The sequence below is a fragment of the Trachemys scripta genome, chromosome 4, assembly GCF_013100865.1.
Source record: "Trachemys scripta elegans isolate TJP31775 chromosome 4, CAS_Tse_1.0, whole genome shotgun sequence".
Lineage (NCBI taxonomy): Eukaryota > Metazoa > Chordata > Testudines > Emydidae > Trachemys > Trachemys scripta.
Window position 1 is genome coordinate 112,169,994 of NC_048301.1, and position 19,921 is coordinate 112,189,914.

Genomic DNA, 19,921 nt, shown 5'->3' on the forward strand with positions numbered 1-19,921 from the left:
CCCCCCCCCCCCCCCCCGCTGCGCCAGGTGTCAGCAGAGGCACCCAGCACTGGAGGCAGCTCCAGGGATGCAGCCTGACAGCCTCAAGCTCCTAGTTACACAGTAACCTGTTGTCTGGTTGTGGCTCCACCTCTCCCTGCCTCCCAGCCCTCCCCTCCCTGTGCTGTTCCTCCACTGCCCAGACGCCACCTGCTCTCAGTGAAGCTCGGGAGACTAAAGTGGAAGACAGGGGCAGAGTGAATATAAAAAGGAGCCACCCTGGAAAATTAGGTGGGTTCCCCCTTCCCTCCTTCTCTGTTAAACTATTCAGCTAAAAGCCTCTGGGACACTGGGGCTGCATCCACATCAGCCAAAGCACTTTGCTGAGGGAAAAGCAGAGGGGCTCCTGGTGTGCTGAGAATGGCAGCAGGACTTCCCTAACAGGGCACAGCTAACTGGGAGAGGAAATAAAGACCAGGAAACAGCAGAGGCTTCTCAGCACTGGTAAGTCTCACCTCTTAGTTCTCCACAGTCCATTATTCTCTGTGACATGTGCCTACTTCAAAGAATGGGGCCATGCAGCTGGGGAAGCATGTGCATTTGGGGCAGGGAAAGGTTGTAAGAATTTAGTGCTGGGAGACATTAAAGAGAGGGATTTCTCTAAAGAAGGAAAAAGCATCAAATTTTCCAGTGTTTTCCTTTTCTCGCCCTTTCCTGCCCAGTGTCCTACCTCCAGTAGGTGGCACTTTCTTGGCAGGGGATGGCTGTTTGGCAGAGAAGAGGCTTTTTAATGAAATCTGAAGATTGTATTTTTGTGTCGCTGTTTGTTTGCAAACAAACGTTGGGGTTTCCTCCTCTCCGGAGAAGTTGGAAGGAATTTTCCCTGTTTCATATTTGGGTCCTTTCCTACTTGCTGGTTTGCTGGGTCGTCCCACAGCATACAATTTTACACCATACTTAAAAATCTAGTGGGGGTAATTTCTGAGCGGCAGGGCTCACTCATGACTGTGCAGGCTCCCTGAAATCTTTCATTCTATACCTGTAGCAAGAGAGATTGTCTGTATACTCTCCCCGTTTTGCTTATTTGGATGTTAAATGTCCTCGGGGGACATTTGGCGAGACTAGATTTCTTTGAAGTGTTGACTGATGGTATTTTTAAACTCTGGGAATTATTCCTCATATTGTGAAACAATCAGGCAGTAAAATACGATGCTACATCTCCTATAATTAGGGCTATTCCATGTGATTCTGCCTCTGCTGGGCTGCTTTGAAAAAGTTCCAAGAACTGTCTGGAAGATTAAACAGGGACAGATCCTTCAGTTCTTGCTCATTCAAAAATCCTATTGCAGTCACTGAGCTGCCACTGCAGGGTTTGCCCCGCAGTGAGGCCAGTTTCTATGTCAGGGAAAGCAATTGTAGTGAGAGGGCCAGATCCTCGACTGGTGTAAACTGTCCTACCTGTATTGAAGTCAATGGAGCTACTGCTGTCCACCACCTGAGAAGTTATCTGTGAGCCTTCTTAGTGCCAAACAAAATACAGCTAATATGGGCTCCAAGAATTCCTCAGTAAAGCTTGCAGTTGTGTGTTCAAAGTTCCATTTAGTTGTGTGATCAAGTGATTTGCTTGGGCACAGAAAAGAACGGTTCAGTAGAAAAAGAGACCCTGATAACTAAGCTCTTTGGAGGTATGGGCCTTTTTAAAAGGCTCTGGTCATAAAAAAGGAGATTGAAAGCCACGGACTTTGCTATGGAAATGCAAATAAATGCAGTAGAAACTGCCATGCCGGGCAGCATATTGTTCTCATTTAAACAAGAGACATTTAGAGTAATATAAATTATTTAATTACCATCTTAGATTTGCGGTCAGACCTGAACCTGATCCTCAGCTAGTGTCCAAAACTGGTTGTCTAGTATAGGTTGGTCTTCATGATAAAGTGGAACCAAACTGCACTGGAAACCACATGGGGATACTTTATCATTAATATTATTTGTATAGTGGTAGGTCCTAGGAGCCCCAGTCATGGACCTGCTCCTCCGTTACGCTAGGCACTGCACAAACCTTAAAGTGATTGACTGGGATGAGGGTTTACTTACTAGTGCCAGGTGTTGCTTAATGCAGGTGCATGATTATTTGTCTGACATATTAAAGCTCCGATCATTAGGTTTTGTAGTATAGCACTCGAAAGCTGAACCCACGCTAAAGGAACAGACTACGCAGAATCTGCTATGGGTATAAGTCAGCTGTGGTAGTGAATTGAGCTATGCCAAGTTGCTCCAGCTGAGGATCTGACCCCTGGATCGGACAAATCACTTTCCTTTGTGCGTTGCAAAGGTGAGTACCCTTTAGATGGGCTTGTGACTGTCCAGGTTTCTTATTAGGGATGAGGGAAATTTAAGAGGCCCCACAGTTCTAAAGGCCCCAAACGCTTCCAAAAATATTCCAGAGGTTTTGTCAGATTAAGGAAAAAGTGAAATATATCTATGTATTGTCAGTGTGTGTGGAGGTGGGGTTGAGGAATGTCCATAGGAAACAACTCAGAGCACTATGTGTGATCAATTAACTATTCTGGGGCATGAAAAAAAAATCCCACATTGGGACGCGGGGGTGGGGTGCAGGGGAGTGAAAATTTAATCTCACAGAATTATTGCCTGGATGATTCTCTCAGTGCTGGATCCCTCAGCTATGTCCTCCTGTCTGTCTCTTTTCCTTTCTCCCTCTCTCTGCTCCCTCTCTCCCCCACATCCTGGTCTCTCTCTCTCTCCTGTGAATGCTGATTCCGGGAAGGTTAAGTGGTTTTGTTGACAACCATTTTCTCCTAGCACAAGGCCAAATTCTGCCCTGACTCACACCTTGCACAAATTTATAATTTCAGCGTGATCTGTAATAAAGCTATCCACTACCTGCCGATTCTACCCAAACATACACAAACCTGCCAGCCTTCCAAACATCTCCTCTGACAAACAGTCCCCAGAGGCTGTGCCTTTGAAAGACCATGGACTTTCTGGAATAACATCACAGCCAGGGATTATTTCCCACCCTGCAATAAAAGACACCCAAATGGCCCAACCTTTGCAACTGTTCTTCCTGGAATGATGTCACAATGGCAGTGCATAGCATATCTAACACATTAACATCACTCCTTTGCCAAGGTATCCACATCAGAACTTGTTTGACCCATGTTCATTAGATAGATAGCTAGTAATGTGGGCAGTTTGCTAAGAGCCTTCAAAACCTCTCACCTGATCTTTGAGATACCTCTTTCTTCCTCTCCCATTCTACTCATCTATAATAAGAAGCCTTATTGAAAAGCTTTCATAAACAACATGCATATGATTATGCTGCCGCTAATCTGAAATTCTCTAGCCACAGAATAGGTCATGGAAACTCCCAAACACTACCCCACCTATATTACAGCAGGGACTCTGGACCCCAGCCAAGAATGAACTAGACATTATGCAATCTGAGGCCAAGCTGGGAACAAACTTTGGCTCCTGACTCCCAGTCCAGTGCCCTACCCACATGACAATGTGGCCTATTTATCTTATCTCTGGACGTTGCCACTGCTAGAGGATAGAGGAGAGTTTGAGTCTCCAGACCCATTCAATCATTGTCCTCTCTGTCGAAATGCATTTTAGGGTCAGTGGTGGTGGGGTGGACACTTGTCCATTGGAAGCTGGACTAAGACATTTCGTGTGTCTTTCATATATCTTTAAGGGGGTGACAACAATTCACCCTACCTGCACTGGATTTGAACAGACAACCTTAGGGCAAATATATCCTATTACCAATCCCTAAGACGGCTAGTCACTACAAACAGGGAGTTTAACTTTTAACTGGAGCACCTTAGGGAGCCGGTAATGCATGCAACTCTGATTGTCCTGATACTGCACAGAAAAGGCCCCTTTTGCTAGGCAGATTTGTATGCAAATGGAAAGCTTTTCCCTTTGAAGGGAGGCAAAAGGTTTCCATTCACATTATGCACCTCTTCGGTGGCAGAGTGATTTGTAATCCTCTTTTGGTGAAACGCATGATGCAGAGGATAAGACGACCTGTTTTCTTCCCCAGGTCATCTGGATAAATGAGTAGGAATCACAACTAAAAAAAGGAAATAATCTGCTCTCAAAGTGTCCATGTAACAACAATTTGGAAGCCTCACACAGTTAGTTTTGGTTGCATAATGAATGCACTCCTGGCTCCACCCAGGCTACAGCTCATCAGTGTTCACAACCCCACTACTGAAACAGGCTTGTTCCTAGCAGGGCTCTAGAAACATTTCCTTAGCTTGTGGGGATGGGAATATTTTTTCTGACAACCTTGTTATAAACCATGCTCTGGACTACAAGGTAGGGGGGGTCATTATTCCATACCATGATTCTCAGAAAAACTGTTCCTGTCCACACCAGCCATGCTAACACCCTGCTAGCAAAAGTCACATAGAAAGAGCAATGGGTGTATTTTCTGAGGCAAAGGAGGCTGCTCATTCTGTGATGCTCTCCTCACCAGTGCGAGTCTGATGTTTTCAGAGGAAATACAGTTCTTGGTTAGGGACACCAGTTTCCTCAGTCTGCTCCTCCCACCAGCAGGCTCCTGTTGCTTCCACATGGGAAGACTCCATTTGACTTCAATGGGCTTGAGATCAGGCCCTGTTGGTCTCCCACTTAGGCAGATGTTGGATCCCTGAGAGAAGGGAATGGCCCTACTTTCAGGCTTGTCCAGGTTATTCTACAACAATAGGTGTTTTGTCCCAGTTGTTTCCAACACTTACATACTTGTGTGGCGGAGCCTCTAGCTAGTTAAGCCAGTGAAACTGACCGCAGCCAGGCTGAGTGCATCTGTACCTCAGACTTGTCATGCTGTCCTCTCCAATGCTCTCTAGCGAATCCCCTGCCTGCCCCAGCTAAAGTGCTGCCAAAATCCTCCTGCCCGTGCTTTCCGGACACCCCACCAGAACCGTGCCCTGCCCCCTCACCAGCTACAGCTGACTGGGGCTTTCCACCATGAAAATGCGGGTCACTCAACTCCTGCTTCTCCCTGGCTGAAAAAGAAAAATAATGACTTCATTGCTGTAGCTCTCAGCCTCCCTGCTTCGAATGCTTGGGGCTGCCTGCCACATGCTCTGTATCAGGGGATAGCCGTGTTAGTCTGTATCTACAAAAACAACAAAGAGTCTGGTGGCACCTTAAAGACTAACAGATTTATTTGGGCATAAGCTTTCGTGAGTAAAAACCTCACTTCTTCGGATGCATGCTCTGTATGTCTCTAGGAGCAGCTCTGCTCTCCACAGCAGCCAGGCAAACTGTCTTGACCCTATGTTTGCTTAAACCATATATTAGAATAGTGCATCTAACCCAAATAGGGCTGCAAAAGGTGGGGGGGGGCTGCTCTGCGCTGGCCTACAGGTGTGAATTACAACAGCTGTTGCTATGGCAACTAGGGATCATTAAGGGTGAAGGGGTATCCTAGCCATGCTCCTTTTCCCCCAACCATCTCCCCACATGGGCTGCGTGGAGGAGTTGGCAAGATTTCTTCTACATTGCTGGGGGTGGAATCCTTCTGTGGCCAGTTAAAGAGGCTTTAGGGGAGCTTTGCCCTGGTGGAGCAGCATACAGCTGCTTTGACACAGCGGAAAATCTGGATTTTAAACCACAGGGACCAATTACAGCCTTTGCATAAGAGTGCAACTCCCACTAGAGCTAATAAGAAATGCACCCAGCTAGATATGGCACTAATAAGAATATTACAGGCTTCATTAGGATTTGTTCTTTCAATGCAAATTCTCAAGGGGGACAGCAAATTTCTCCTTCATTCTGGACCCCAATTCTGGTATCAGCTCAAAACAGTCTCTTATTTTCTTTGAATTATTTCTTCCTGTTTTCTTTTTCTCAGTTGTTTATTGCCTTATCAGTCCCAAATTGTCCAGATTTATATCCCACAAGGGGTAAAGTGCAGTCCATTTGCATGGCAGTAAACCAAAGTACCATCCATCCAGCAGTGAAATTCACCAGTGCTGTGTAACTCCGAAAGAGAAACACTCTCCATAGGAAGAAAGGCGCTAATGGAAAGGCACAGTCCTCCATACCAACACTCCCCATAACCAGCACAGTTTACATCCTACCTTAGACAATCTTCCTTTTGCCAAGGACAGCTGAATGGGAATCGTCTTGGAGCTTAAGGGCTGGTCCACATTAAGCCCCCAGTTCGAACTAAGATACGCAACTTCAGCTACGTGAATAACGTAGCTGAAGTCGAAGTATCTTAGTTCGAACTCAAGGGTACCTACCACGGGTCCACACGCGGCAGGCAGGCTCCTCCGTCGACTCCACGTACTCCTCTCGCGGAGCAGGAGTACCGGCGTTGACGGCGAGCACTTCCGGGAGCGATCCCAGAAGATCGATTGCTTGCCACCGAACCAGCAGGTAAGTATAGACGTTCCCTCAGAGTAAGAGTCCCTGAGTCACACTTTGTAGCAAGGACTACATTACAACTCAAGACGATCATTGCAATGGTTTTCATTGGTAGAAGGAACAAAAGTGCTGTGTTTATGAACGACTGACATGGGCCAAAGCTGGACCATCTTTGGATTTTATGGAAGTTGAGTGATTGGAGGTTTGGCGTGAGATCCCAGCATCCAAATGTGCCCCAGTGGTTTTGGTTCCTGTTTAGATCCAAAGCCAGAGCCACTGTAATGATTCCATTCAGATGCAGCTTAAGTGTCCCGACAGCTCCTGCGATCGTGAATCTTTTGCCCTAGGTGGCAGAAAACTCACACAAATAATTGATCTCACAAGGTTTCTGGGTTAGTGACTCCAAACCTTAACTCTCCCCCAAGTCAGCCTTCAGCCTAAACCATCTGGATCCTGCCTCAATAGCCCAGCTCTACTGACTTCAGGAGTGTATTTTCTTAACCCATCAGACTACTTTCTTCCTCCCTGATAATGCTGCAAGTGGGACTTCTCTGAGATCCCTTCACGTCCTCACTTTAATATTTCTGATGGAACTAAGGAATTCACGTACTGATGGCAGGTGGAGGTGCTTAGCATAGTCAAGGCCTCTCTGATCAATATTGTAGGCCACAGTCTATGCTGATTTATCCCCAGTGCAACTCCAAAGGGCCAAACTCTGATCTCAGTTACATGGACTTCAGCGGAGTTGACCCAGATTTACACCAATGTGAGATTCGAATCAGGCCCATAGATGTCAGTGTGGTTCCCTGGGGATTTAGGCTTTGATCCAGAAAAGCACTGAAGCACGTTCTTAACTTTTAGTGTGTGAGTAGTCTCATTGACTTCAAGGAGGGTTTGAAATCTGTCCCCAAATTCAGACCCACTACTGGATAGTCCCTGTTTCTATAATGGGCTGATAGAAAATCCCGTATCTGCACACCTCCAAATTTTCATGGTGGGTGGAATCAGCAGGCCTGATCTCTCTCTCATGGTGATATAAGCCAGGAGTCACTTCATTGAAATCTATGCATCAGAGCCTCAGCATGGCTCCAATGGAACTGCACCAACTCATGTCAGCTGAAGATCTGGCCTTATAGTTTTACATTCGTGCAAAACCAATGCTAGTGAGAGGAGAGTCGGGGCTGGGATCCAGATCCAGATTTGCTGTAATCAGGCAATATCTTGGAGTTCCAGGCAGTACCCCATGTGATTCAAATTAAACCTGAAGTAGGCTGGCATGTAAGGAATGTGGATAAAGTGGTTTTTGGCCCTGGAAATGAGGCGGGAAGAGTAAACATGTCACAAAAGCCTGAGGACACTGATTTCAGTTCACTGACCAATCTCAGTTAAGGCTGAACATTGAAGAAAACATCCAAAGGTTAATTACTCCTGCTGGTCACAGCTGCTTTAAAAAAAAACAAAACAAAAGCTTAATTAGCTGCAATAAGCAGCAACCCAGCCAACTGAGACTCAAGAGAACTAAAACTGGGCAGGAACAGATTTAGCAGGACAGAGACCAAAATGCACGGTGTTGTGATCACAGCTACCACTTGCCAGTGCATGCACATGACACCTTGGGAGTGCCCAGCTGATTTGGTGATCCTGTCACGCCTGGGATGGATTGGGAGGACCCTTTTCCTGCTGCGTCTCCATGTGACTGTGGGTGTTCAAATTTTAATAAGTAATTAAATCAAAGTGAATAACTTGTCATCCGAGCTGGAGTTGGCCATAACAATGATCTAGAAAATGAAGCACTAAAAACCATGTATTGGCAGCTGTCCATGGCTGTGTGTCGTTATTAACAGCTCCCTTAACCAGTGGATGGGGTGCAGAAGAACAGTAGTCCTGATTACTATTCAAAGAGAACGTAGGGTGAGTTTAATTACAGTCTGGAAAATCTACACGAATCAGTCCCTACCCTAAAGGGTGTTGTCCGTCTCTGAAGTGCCCCACGAGCTGGGGTTTCTGCCTCTTTCCTTGGGAAGCCATTCCACTGCCTGACAGTTCTCGCTGAGCCAGATTCTCCACTGCTATTTAGCCTCAGGCTGCACAGGCTGTATTAACTGGCCTAGGTTACTGTGCCCTTAAAACAGCCACCACTAACTCTCCCTTCAGCTCCAGGAGCCCATCAGTCTGAGGCTAAAAGGGGTCTTTGTTGCCAGACTCTCCCCTGGCGGTGCCAGGAGCTCACAAAGACCAATTGTGCTCAGCCCGCTGCCCTGAATAGTTTTAAAAGTGCCTTTCCATTAGATGAGCACCAGTCCTGATCCCCTCATTCCCTGCCCACCCATCCCCTGGGAACTAGCACAAGGGTGTCGAACAAGGGTGCCCCTCCTTTGTGCCCACAGGCAGAGCTTTACCTACGACACCCTTCGGGGCTGGAAATCAGAGCCAAGCCTCTGCACAGACATACAAGAGACCTGGTAGCTCAGAGGGGACAACTTGGGGGAAGCTGGTAAAGTCCTGATGGGTTCATTGATTGCAAGGGGTTTGGTGCATCCTACGTCTGTGAGGTAGTATTTGTGCTGCACAGATGACTTTTCCACCCCTTCTCTTCTCAGCACTATTGCCCACTCCGCTGGGTTCCTCCTCCGCCAGCTAGCGTGTTTCAGCAGGCACCTGCCAAAACTTCTACTGTTTGGCCCAAGAACAAGAGCTCTGATAAGGAGCCAGGAGAAATCACATGGCTGATGTTCTGTGACACAGAGCAAGATCCCAAACATGGGTCCAGAGCTCAGATACAATGACAGCTTTTTTCCCCCTTGTTCCAGGTTAATTATTTGTGCTGCGGTTATTAAAATGCTTCTGCATCATTAAGATTAGAAATGGCCCTTTTAAGCTGCCTGGACAAATCCAGCGACACACATCCTTCCATGCGAAATGAAACAAAGGGCAAAGCAAAGCAAACAGACTTCATTTGGAAGGTCTCTCAGGGGATCATTTTGGTTACTGTGTAACTCACCATTCGGTATGTGTTATACATCCCCCTTTGGGCCTGATCCACAGAGGATATGTTTCCGACAGCTCCTAGCTAGAGGAACTAGTTCTGCTTTAGCTCTAATTGTAGAGACTCACGCTCTTTGCTGTGTAGGTCCAGGGTCTAGTCCTCAGTGCCGACTAAAATGCCAATCATTACAACTGCACACTAGATTCAAGCTACTAGAGAGAATTCAGAGCTTTAGCCTGTTTTTTAAGCAGACCAGATTGCAGAGTTCAAATTCAAATGTGAGCTAAATGGGCGTCTCATTAGAACATCATTCCAGCTGCTCACACTTGGTGTGAACATAAACCACATCTCCAAAAACTCTCCTTAACAGAATGAGCCAAATACTAAAACGTGGCCAGAAACTACCTGCAGAACCATACACTAGGCTTTGAACAAAGGCAGGCAATGCATCAGCCGGTCCTGGAATCTGGGATTAGGGTTCAGCCCAATCTGTGACACACTTTGGTGTTGGGAGTGTTGAGATCCAGATTCAAACTGTGTGCCTTGGACACACCATCTCCCTCTCCAAGTATGGCCCCATTACCATAATATCCAAGCACCTCACGATCTTTAATGTAATTATCCTCACAATAGACCTGTGAGGAAGTTGCATTATCTCCATTTTACAGATGGCAATTGAGGCAGAGTGGCTAAGTGACTTGCCTAAGGTCACATAAGAAGTCTGTGGTGCAGCAAGGAACTGAACCCCCGATCCATCCTTTCTGCCTTAGCATCTGTTTAAATGGCAAACTGAACTAGTTCTCCCCCACCTTGTCTATTGAGTATATGCTCCTTGTATATTAACAGAGATGCAGTGCAGTGATATGGCAGGCTGCAATAGATGAGAGCAATCTTTGTAGAGCTATACTGAAACATTTAAAGGTAATTCAGGATTTCAGAAAATGGGATCCCTGTTCCACACACTGGTTGTAATCCCAACTCCTGTCATCAGAGAGACTGAAACAAGCACCATATAGGGATTATCTATGATTCAAACATAGTTGGCTGGTACCACAATGCCTCTGTGTTTGCACCTTTGGCGGATATGTTTCTTTATCAATAGCTGGAAGTGGCAATTGAAGAAATAAAATGACTTCAATGAAATACAATAGGACTCACCTGACTGAAAGCCAGCACTCTGCTTCCACGGCACTTTGAAAACCAAAACCTTCACTTATCCTCATTTTCAGTTGACAGTCTGTTGTTGCCCTTATTCCGGTGTTTGCAAACAAAGTTAGTTATTCCTGGAGCTCTGACTTGGAAGAGGACGTCATGAGTAGAGATGGCCACAAGTTTTCCATTGACAAATTCCATTTTGTCAAAACTGAAAGTTTTCCTGTTGATTGTGAGAAAATTTTGTTAAGAAAAGAAACCAAAGAACAAACAAAACAAAAAACAAAACAAAAAAAGCATTTTGCTGTCAAAATGTTCCCTTTGGACGTTAACAGAATGGAACATTTTGATTTTTGTTTCAAAACGACTTTTCATTTCAAAATTGATATTACAAATTAAAAAAAAAAAAAAACCTTTTGAAAGTGGAACACAACTTTTTGATTTGATTGAAATGGAACATTTTAATTGATCCAAAATGACAGCTTTTCGAAAACTGCATTTGGTGAGACTTTTTTTTTTGGTCATAATTTAATTTTGGAATAAAAACAAATTTCAAAAAGTTTCCTGCAGAATGGAAATTCTTGAGTTTCAACCAGCTAGAGTAACGACCACAGAGCCAGATTACTGGGGTTCTGCCGCCAGCAATATTTTTAGAGATTCCTTACAAAACCCGAGAGGAATGATGGTGTTGTGATTAAGACTGGAACTCAGAAGATCTGGATTCAGTACAGTTTTATTTTGACTTAATAGCATCGTGTACCCCCTCTGTACTGATGTAAAGCAACAGAGAATCTGACCCATCATCATGCAAAAAAGGACACAGTGAAGACATTGCTGGAATACAGCAAACTGATGTACAAATGCAGTGAAAACATGTATTTGTACAGTAAATTGGGCAGTGCAGTTTAACTTGTTGTTGAGGCCAAGAATTTAGCACCATTCAAAGAGAGATTGGACATTTACATGGATAACACAACTATCCAAAGTTATAATAGTCAATGCTAATAGAAATGTTGGAAGAGGTATTGAGCCCCATGCTGCAGGTTTAAACCAATCTCTAACTATTAGGGATTAAGGAGAGACCTTCCTGGGGGGGTTAGACTATGTCTGCCTATAGTAGAGTTTCCTGCACCTTCTACTGCTGACCACTGTCAGAAACAGGATAGTGGACTAGATGAACCACACGTCTGATCCAATATGGTAATTCTTATGCTCCTATGTTGACTGGGATCCCCCCACATATCTACCACACAGTCAAGCATGAACACTGGGACTTTGTTCCCCAGTGGATGCTGAGGGCCAAGTTCAGTGGAATTACATCAGCAGAGAAGTCAGTGGAGTTATGCCAGCTGATAATTTGGCTCATAGACACATTGATATTTGTTTACAGGATGTAATCTACATCCAACAGACTCTCACTGCCTTCTGATCCTGCCAGCCAAATCAGTCTGGCCAGATCAGCTTCCCTACCCCCTTGCAGAGCCATCTACCCCCATAGGAGGACTCGGACCACAAGGGGTGAGGAAACCTAACACCACTCCAAACAAAAATCCATTCATTCTCTCTGGCTGCAGCTGTAAATGGAGCTGGCTGGCATAGGCACCTCTTGTGCAGCAGTGCAAGGAAGACTAGCAGGCATGAAATATTAACAGCAGAAGTGTGTCGGGCACACAGGAGGAGCAGCTGCAGGGATATCACCTTACAGAAATGCCACATCATTCAGAGCTATGCTACCCTACAGGTACAGGCTGGGCGTGGCATATTGTTGATCAGCTCCAGCCAGCCCTCTGTGCAAGACTTCCTCCAACTCACTACTGTCAAATAGAAACCCAAGCCATGGATGGCTCCGAAATCTATTGATCCCCGGAGGGGTTCTGGGGAGTAGGGTTTCCAGAGCCCATCAGTGCCACTCCACACATTGTCCAGGGGCTGAATGGGCTGCTTCAGTAGCACTCCCAGTCCCTGCCAGGCCTAGGGCTGGGACTCACGCCCTCCCCCCATGTGGTTGTGCCGCCACCAGACCAGCTCAAACAATGTCTGTTTGTTTTATAGGGACACTCCCTATTAGGCCGAGTTCCTAAGCGCCAGGTTTCAGCCCAAAGTGAATTGTTAGCAAGTGTCCAAAAATATACAGACAGGACGTGAGTAAGAAATAAAAATGGAGCGGGAGATGAAAGCAGCAATAGTTAGCTTACATACTGAAAAAAGCCCTAAAGTGTCAGACATGGTTTCAAGAGATGAAACATCTAAATCCTCCATCCCCCAGCAAAAACCGCTCAAAATTCCCACGCTTGTAAATGGAATTTATTGATGCGACAGCTTATCCCAAATGAAGGCATCTGTGAACTGCCCCAGGCACCCCCTGGAAAGGGGAGGAGGGTGACTCCAGGGCAGGTGAAGCAACTACTCACCTGTAGGGTCAGACACGGGAATATTTGCAGCTTTATTCCAGTAAGGGCATTGGGGGAGCCTGACAGAGGCCTCTCGACTCAACAGAATGAAGAAGCCAGCAGTTTAACAGGAAAGGGACCCTGAGAAATGGAGACCATCTCCTTAAATGGGAGGGGCCAGATTCACCAATCTGGATTTGCACCCAGCTGCACTCCCATTGACATCAATCAAGGTGTGTGAGTCAGCTCTGAACCTGGTCCAGAGTCCATCCCCCTTGGGGAGGCAGGCCAGCCAGCAGGCACTTGTAAATTCTTAATGCTAAGCCCCATGCCTTACATTTACTGCCCCTCCTTGCGGAGGCATTCTTCTGTTAACCAATGGGTATACAGCAATGTCTCCACCCCTGGTTTCAGTCTTTCATGGAGTGACTTTATCCCTTTGCAAGCCTGAATATCAGCCAGGCAAGTGAGTCCAGCTTTAACACCCACCTTTGGGGGAGTGTCAAAAACATCCTTAGCAGCCAATCTCTCAGGTGGAGCTGGTGGAAAAGAATTGCAACAGCCAACCAGTCACACACAATTCACCGAGCTCAACCCCATCAATAAATCATCTGATGGGCGTGGGGTCCTAGTGTATACAGGGCCTTTGCTGGGAAGCAGAATGTTGCAATGCATTTGCCTGTCAGCTCTGTTAAGAACAGCTTTATGGGTCACTTATGAAATCAGATAACAAATTGGTGTTGAGGGCCAGAGGTATTTTATACACAAGGGAATCTCTCCCAAGGGCAAACTAGAGATTATTGTATTGTGTTAACATGTTAATTTGGCCATTCAGCACGTGTGTTAAGTAGTGGTTTTAATTAAATATTCATGCAGGTAAATGATTAGCTTAAAATAACCATCACTAAGAAGCCAATCACTGACCTGGCTACCATATGGCTGTAGCTGTGGTAACAGTTATTACTCTCAGTATAAGGAAAGAACTGTGATCTGTCATGTTACTGTGCAGCAACTGTGGGCTTTTAAATGACAAGTGCTCTCACTGATATGCAGCCTGTCTGAGAGTAAAGCAGCTGGAGGAAGCAAGGTTTTACATTTTCTGATTGATGCGCTTAAATAGTGTAGTTTGGGGCATTAAATAACAATGCATCACGGGTATATTCCACCCCATTTCAAGTGAGGATCTCAGAACTCTTGAGCATTCGTTTACTAAGGCTTTCAGCCCCCCACTATTAGGTAGATCAGTATATTATACCCTTTTCTTAAAATGGAGGCATAGCACCTTCAAGCAACTTACCCAAAGTTATACAGTGAGTCAGTGACAGAGCTGGGAGTCCTGACATTCTGTCTTCCACTCCAGCCACTAGACCACACCATCACATACATGCCACTGCTTGTCATAGCTCTCGGCTGCTTCAGAAGTCAAGTGCCTCCTAGCTTGGAGAAGCCAAATGGCAAATGTGATGCAGTTCTGGCTCCTGGGGGAGGTGTGTGTGAGGAAAAGCTCTTCAAATGCGAACACTCAGCCAGGAGAAATGGACACATTGCCATTCATACAGACACCCTCCACACTTTGCGTGAACACAGAGCCCCTCATTCAGTGCCATGTTAGGAGTTTGGCTGGAGTAGAACATTATGTTCCTCGGGAGTTTTCCTTGCTACTCCGGAGCTAGACAGTGCTCTACTCATTAGAATATGAGTCTCACATGTACAGCCATTCCCTATTTTGATTGGCCAAGCTTCCCAGGCAATATAATTCCCTATTTTGATTGGCCCAGTCTCTGATTTATAATGTAAACACAAGGTGCACCTGAGGGGGGGAAGGGGGTATAGGATTCTTTTCATCTTGAGACTTTAGATCCGATGCTGCTCCCATTGAAAGTAATGAGACTATTCCCACTGACTTCTCTGATGAGCCAGCCCTTAGTGTATAATGCCAGGTTGGAAAGAGAGAACTAACTGTCCTGGATTCATGGTTCTGAGTCAGGAGTGGAGGAGGGAGAAATATTCCCATTTGTGCTATTCAGATCTGAGAGCATTTCACTCTGAAATTGCCAATGCACCTCCTAAGCAAGCATCTGCCCTATCTGGCGCTAAGGGGTCTGGATCCAAAGCCCAGTGAAGTCAATGGAAAGATTCCCGCTGACTTGGATGGGCTTTGAATCAGGTCCTTGCTTCCTCCCAGCCACCTGAGTCAGACTTGCTGCTGAGATTAGGAATGTTTCCAAAGGTCTCTTGGTCTGTTCCCATCTGTTGTGGACTCTGTGCTAATTATAGGGCAAGGTGGCAGGTTTCACTGATTGCAGAATGGGAGAGGAGAAAAGCAAAACAAGCCAACATTTCAAGGCTTTGGGCAAGAAAAAGCTACGGAACTCTCTGCAAACACAGGCACTGAGCCATTCCCAGGGAGCCTGGAGCTGTTTTTCCATATCAATGACTCATATTACAGACCCGCCTTTCTGGCACTTTTGATTTGGGTCTTTTAAAAAGATTGTAATGAGCTTTTCTATACAATGCCCGTTTATTTACCTGTGCCTGCATTCTCAAAAGGCTCCCAATTTGGGGTGTCTCCATTATGGGATACCTCCGTCTTGAGGTACCTAGGGCCTGATTTTCAGAGCACTCACAGCTCCCATTGATTTCACCTGGAATATGGGGGCTCAGATTCAGATCAGGCCCCAGGGCTCTCAAGGGGGCACACTAAAGCAGTGAAAATGTAGGCCTTCGCTCTCATTATTATTATAGAGTAACAGATGTTAAGGCAATCGGGCTTTTAGAAGGGATCACTGTGTTCCTCTAGCGGATGTTCTCTGTAACACAGGCAGGCCATACCACCCAGAGATTCCTGCATCAAGCCCTTATTAGATCCTCAGGAACTGATTAAGGCAGGATCCTGAGACTCCAAACCCTGCGTTCCGACGGACCCCGGAAGAAGCAGTGAGTCAGTCAGAGAAGAAGGCAGCGACGCAGTGCAGGGATGACCGCTGCTGTCTGTGGACTGCCTCCCCAGGAATGGAAGAAAACAAGACCCTATCACAGGGGTTTGGGGGAAGGGGTATGTTTAAATCAGACGCCATATAAAATTGGAGTTGTGCTCTTCCAGTTATTCAAAATCACCTTCAGGCCTTTGCAACTAGAGGGCCTGATTCACCCTTGGCCTGCACTGTGTGTAGTCACACCAGTGCGCAATGAGCGTAGAATGCCACCAGATCAGAATGGCCGTGCTCCACGCCCACTTTGCTCTGGGTTAAGTACCTCCTCAAGGTGCCAGGCAATGGAGAGTCAGGCCCAGCATGGCTACCAGCTTTTCCTCACCCTTTGCATTTCTGCCCGGTGCACAGAGAGAAAAAGCAAAAAAAGAGTAAGAATAGGTGGGAATTTCAAAAGCCAGGAAAGAAAGTGCCCAGTTCTGAGCCAGAACTGTTTAACCCTGATAGAAGCAGAGATAATGTGCAACATGGCATCCTTGGCAAGGCGTGTGATCAGCAGACACATGACAAGCTAAAACCTGCTCTGTGTTTTTCCTTAACTTGGATTTGACAGGGCTGTCCATACAGAGGCACAGGGTAAATTCAGATGAAATGAATCAGCTCAGAGACTGGAGAATCTGCCCTCTGCTAATTCTCCCTTCAGACTGACACTGAAGTCAACTTCCAAACTTCTCCCAAGATCTTTTAGATTCCGCACTTTCCCCAGATATTTATAGATCAGCAATGCTGACGGAACTTGCATGCAGCCAGTTCTGTCATGTTCTTGAGGACAGATTCATCTTCTGGCAGGAATATTATTTTGTTAGTAGTAGTAGTATACACGCTATTATTTTGGACTCTTCACTAGCTTTGGGCCCGATCCTGTGAGTTGCTGAGGGCCTTCAACTCCCATTGACCTCACTGGGCTTTGAGAGCTTCCAGCGCTCTGCAGGAATGGACTCGAGCTATATCTATCTAGATGAAGTGTGGCTTGCAGGTTGACATGGGAGGGGAAATAGAGCTCCTTCCAAACGCTTTGTAAATTTTGTATAAAGATTCTGCAAATACAGGCATGTTCTCAGCGGTGGTGCTTTGTGGTATCAGTTTATGTTTTGAATGCATTAACAGTAGCTTGCAAGATCAGGCTTTAGTCTCTAACCCCTTCTGTTGATCCATGTTAAGGAGGGCAGCCACAGAGGCCGTCCCTGTCTGAGCTCTAATCCAATCTGGCAGTGACCTCGCAGTCCCTCCCCCGAGGGAGCAATCCATGCCAAGCCCAGCCTCAGGAGAAACACATGGGTGGTTTACTTTCAATGCTGGGAAGTTCACCCCACCTAAGCCTTTTCTCAGGAAACTTTTTTTTTATTTTAGTACAAATCCTGAGTTTATTATTGTTTCTGAGGAGCTTAGATAACAGAGGGTATTGGGTTTTTTGGAGAATTCTTCAGCTCTGGTAGCATAATAGTAGCATAACAACATAGGTTAACTGTGGAAGAGACACATTTTTGTTGCTGCTGATCTACCCTACCATGTGCAGTCAAGGGGAGACCAGCCTTGGTTTCTGATCTGACTCACACTCTGCAGTCAGTGGGAAGATCTGACGCTCTGCAATATACCTACGATATGGGTAGGTGTGTAGGGCAGGGGAGATGCGACACAGGGAGGGCTGAGGAGGCTCCTGTTGGAGGTGTCAGTGCTGAGCACTGCTGGGCAGCAGGGCCCAGGAAAGTGAGTGTGAAGGGGTGGGACAAGGAGCTGCTCCAGTCCTGTGAAGATGGACTGATCCTTGGAGAAGGGGGGAGAGGTTTAACATGGGACAAACCTGGACCATCAGAGTCTTGATCCTCTACTGTTCCCCTCCCCCACCCCCCAAATACAGTCCACTATCCTGCCCCTGGTTCTGAGCTGCAAGGGAGCAGCTCCAGGAGGGAGCTGGGTAGGGTTCTGAGGACTGTCAGAATGAAAGGAACGGTCAGTATGAAAGGAACGCTCCCTGCATTCAGACTAGACACCCAGAGACGTCTCCTCCCCAGCCTTAGGGTTCTTTCGGACACACTGTCCCATTCTGACTACCTGCCCAGTTAGCTTTGGCTAAATCCAGAGCACTGAGGTGGCTGCCAGCGACTGCGGTCACCTCCCCACCACGGTGGATTATTTTTAGCTATGTGTTTATCTTCTGTAGAATCTCTGAAATGTGAAATATTTAATTTGGAGAACAGGGAGTGTTTGTTTCAGGTTCCTAGCAGGACCCACTCACTCCTCTAGTCACATCGAAGTGCCACACACAAAGGGCCGGCTCCAGCATTTCTGCTGCCCCAAGCAATAAATAAATAAATAAATAAATAAGCCACGATCAGCGGTGGCAGTCCAGCGGCAGGTCCTTCGCTCCTAGAGGGAGTGAGGGATCTGCCGCCCCCGAATTGCCGCAGGTGCTGCCCCTCTTCCTGGGCCGCCCCAAGCACCGGCTTGTTAAGCTAGTGGCTGGAGCTGGCCCTGCACACATACAGGCTGGATTCAATCTCACACTCACCTAGGTGTGTTCTCACACAAGCAATAGGCCAAGATCTTCCAAAAACAACTAACAATTGTGAGTGCCTCAGTCTTCAGGTGTCCAGTTATAGACTCCTCACCAGGGCCTGATTTTCATAGGCTGAAGGTGCGGCACTTTCTGAAAATCTGGACCCTTTAAGGCAGCTCAAGTTGGGTGCCTCACAATTAAGGCACACCAAATTACTAGCTCCTTAAACAGGTTGGCCAGTCTTCCCCTCATTTGAAAGCAGGAGCCAGGGCCGGCTCCAGGCACCAGCTGAGCAAGCTGGTGCTTGGGGCGGCAGATTGTTGGAGGCGGCATTCTGCCCAATCCTACGGCGGCACGGCCCCCTTTTTTTTTTTGTTCCGCTCTGGCTGCCCTGTAGGGGGCGGCGGCGCAGAGAACCAGAGCGCCCTGCAGGGCAGTCCTCTTCCTTCCCTCCCCGCCAACCAGAGCAGAGCCGTGCTGTAACTCTGGCCACCCCCTTCTCTCTCTCTCTCTCCCACCCGCTCTCTCCGCCTCCCCCCACCCGGTCCCCCTGCACCTGCCGTGCCACAGGTTTTTTGTTTTTTTTTTTGCTTGGGGCGGCCAAAAAGCCAGAGCCGGCCCTGGCGGGAGCCATAAACATCAGTTTAAAAAAACAAATCCATCCAAAATGAGCACCAACACCCCCAGATTTGCTCATGAGAAACAAATGAAATTTGGGGGGCACATTTCGGAAAACGGTTTTTGAAAAACTTGACCCTAATGTTGCAGAGAGGATTAACAAACAACAAGGTTGAAGCACATTTGCTTCTTTGCCCAAAGGCCAACACCTGAGTGCCGGGTGCTGGTCTCCCTTGCAACAGTTGACTTCCCTTCCAACTAAAACAAGACAGACCTTTCTTGAGTGTGAACCATTTTCTTCTTCATTTGTTTTTGTTTAGACAGATGGATTTTTTGGTGGTGGGTGACAGAGCCCTTCACTTCTCGTTCACATGTTCAAATCCAGCTTAGGTTGGTAGTGGCGAAAATTCATTGCCATCAAATGGCTGTTAGGCAGCATATGTGAAATAAACCAGTGATCTCAAATCAATACCTAGTGCAGGGGTAGGCAACTTTTCAGAAGTGCTGTGCCGAGTTTTTATTTATTCACTTTAATTTAAGGTTTCGTGTGCCGGTAATACATGTTAACGTTTTTTAGAAGGTCTCTCTTTATAAGTCTATATTATATAACTAAACTATTGTTGTATGTAAAGTAAACACGGTTTTCAAAATGTTTAAGAAGCTTCCTTTAAAATTAAATTAAAATGCTGATCTTACGCCGCCAGCCTGCTCAGCCCGCTTCCAGCCTGGGGTTCTGTTCACCTAGGCCTGCAGCGGGCTGAGCGGGGCGACTCGAGGTCAGGGCAGAGGGCTGGGGTGTGTGTGGAGGTGCAGGGCAGAAGGCTGGGTGTTGGGGGCGACTCGAGGTCAGGGCAGAGGGCTGGGGTGTGTGTGGAGGTGCAGGGCAGAAGGCTGGGTGTTGGGG

General features: G+C 46.7%; 1 protein-coding gene across 1 annotated transcript in view; it reads left to right on the forward strand.

Moving 5' to 3' along the window:
- Nucleotides 1-172: 172 nt before the first annotated feature.
- The window catches only part of EPS8L2 (EPS8 like 2), a gene marked incomplete in the record, with an annotated part of 120,528 nt that continues 100,779 nt past the window's right edge, over nucleotides 173-19,921 (forward strand). The window contains 1 exon segment of the mRNA XM_034770404.1: nucleotides 173-483.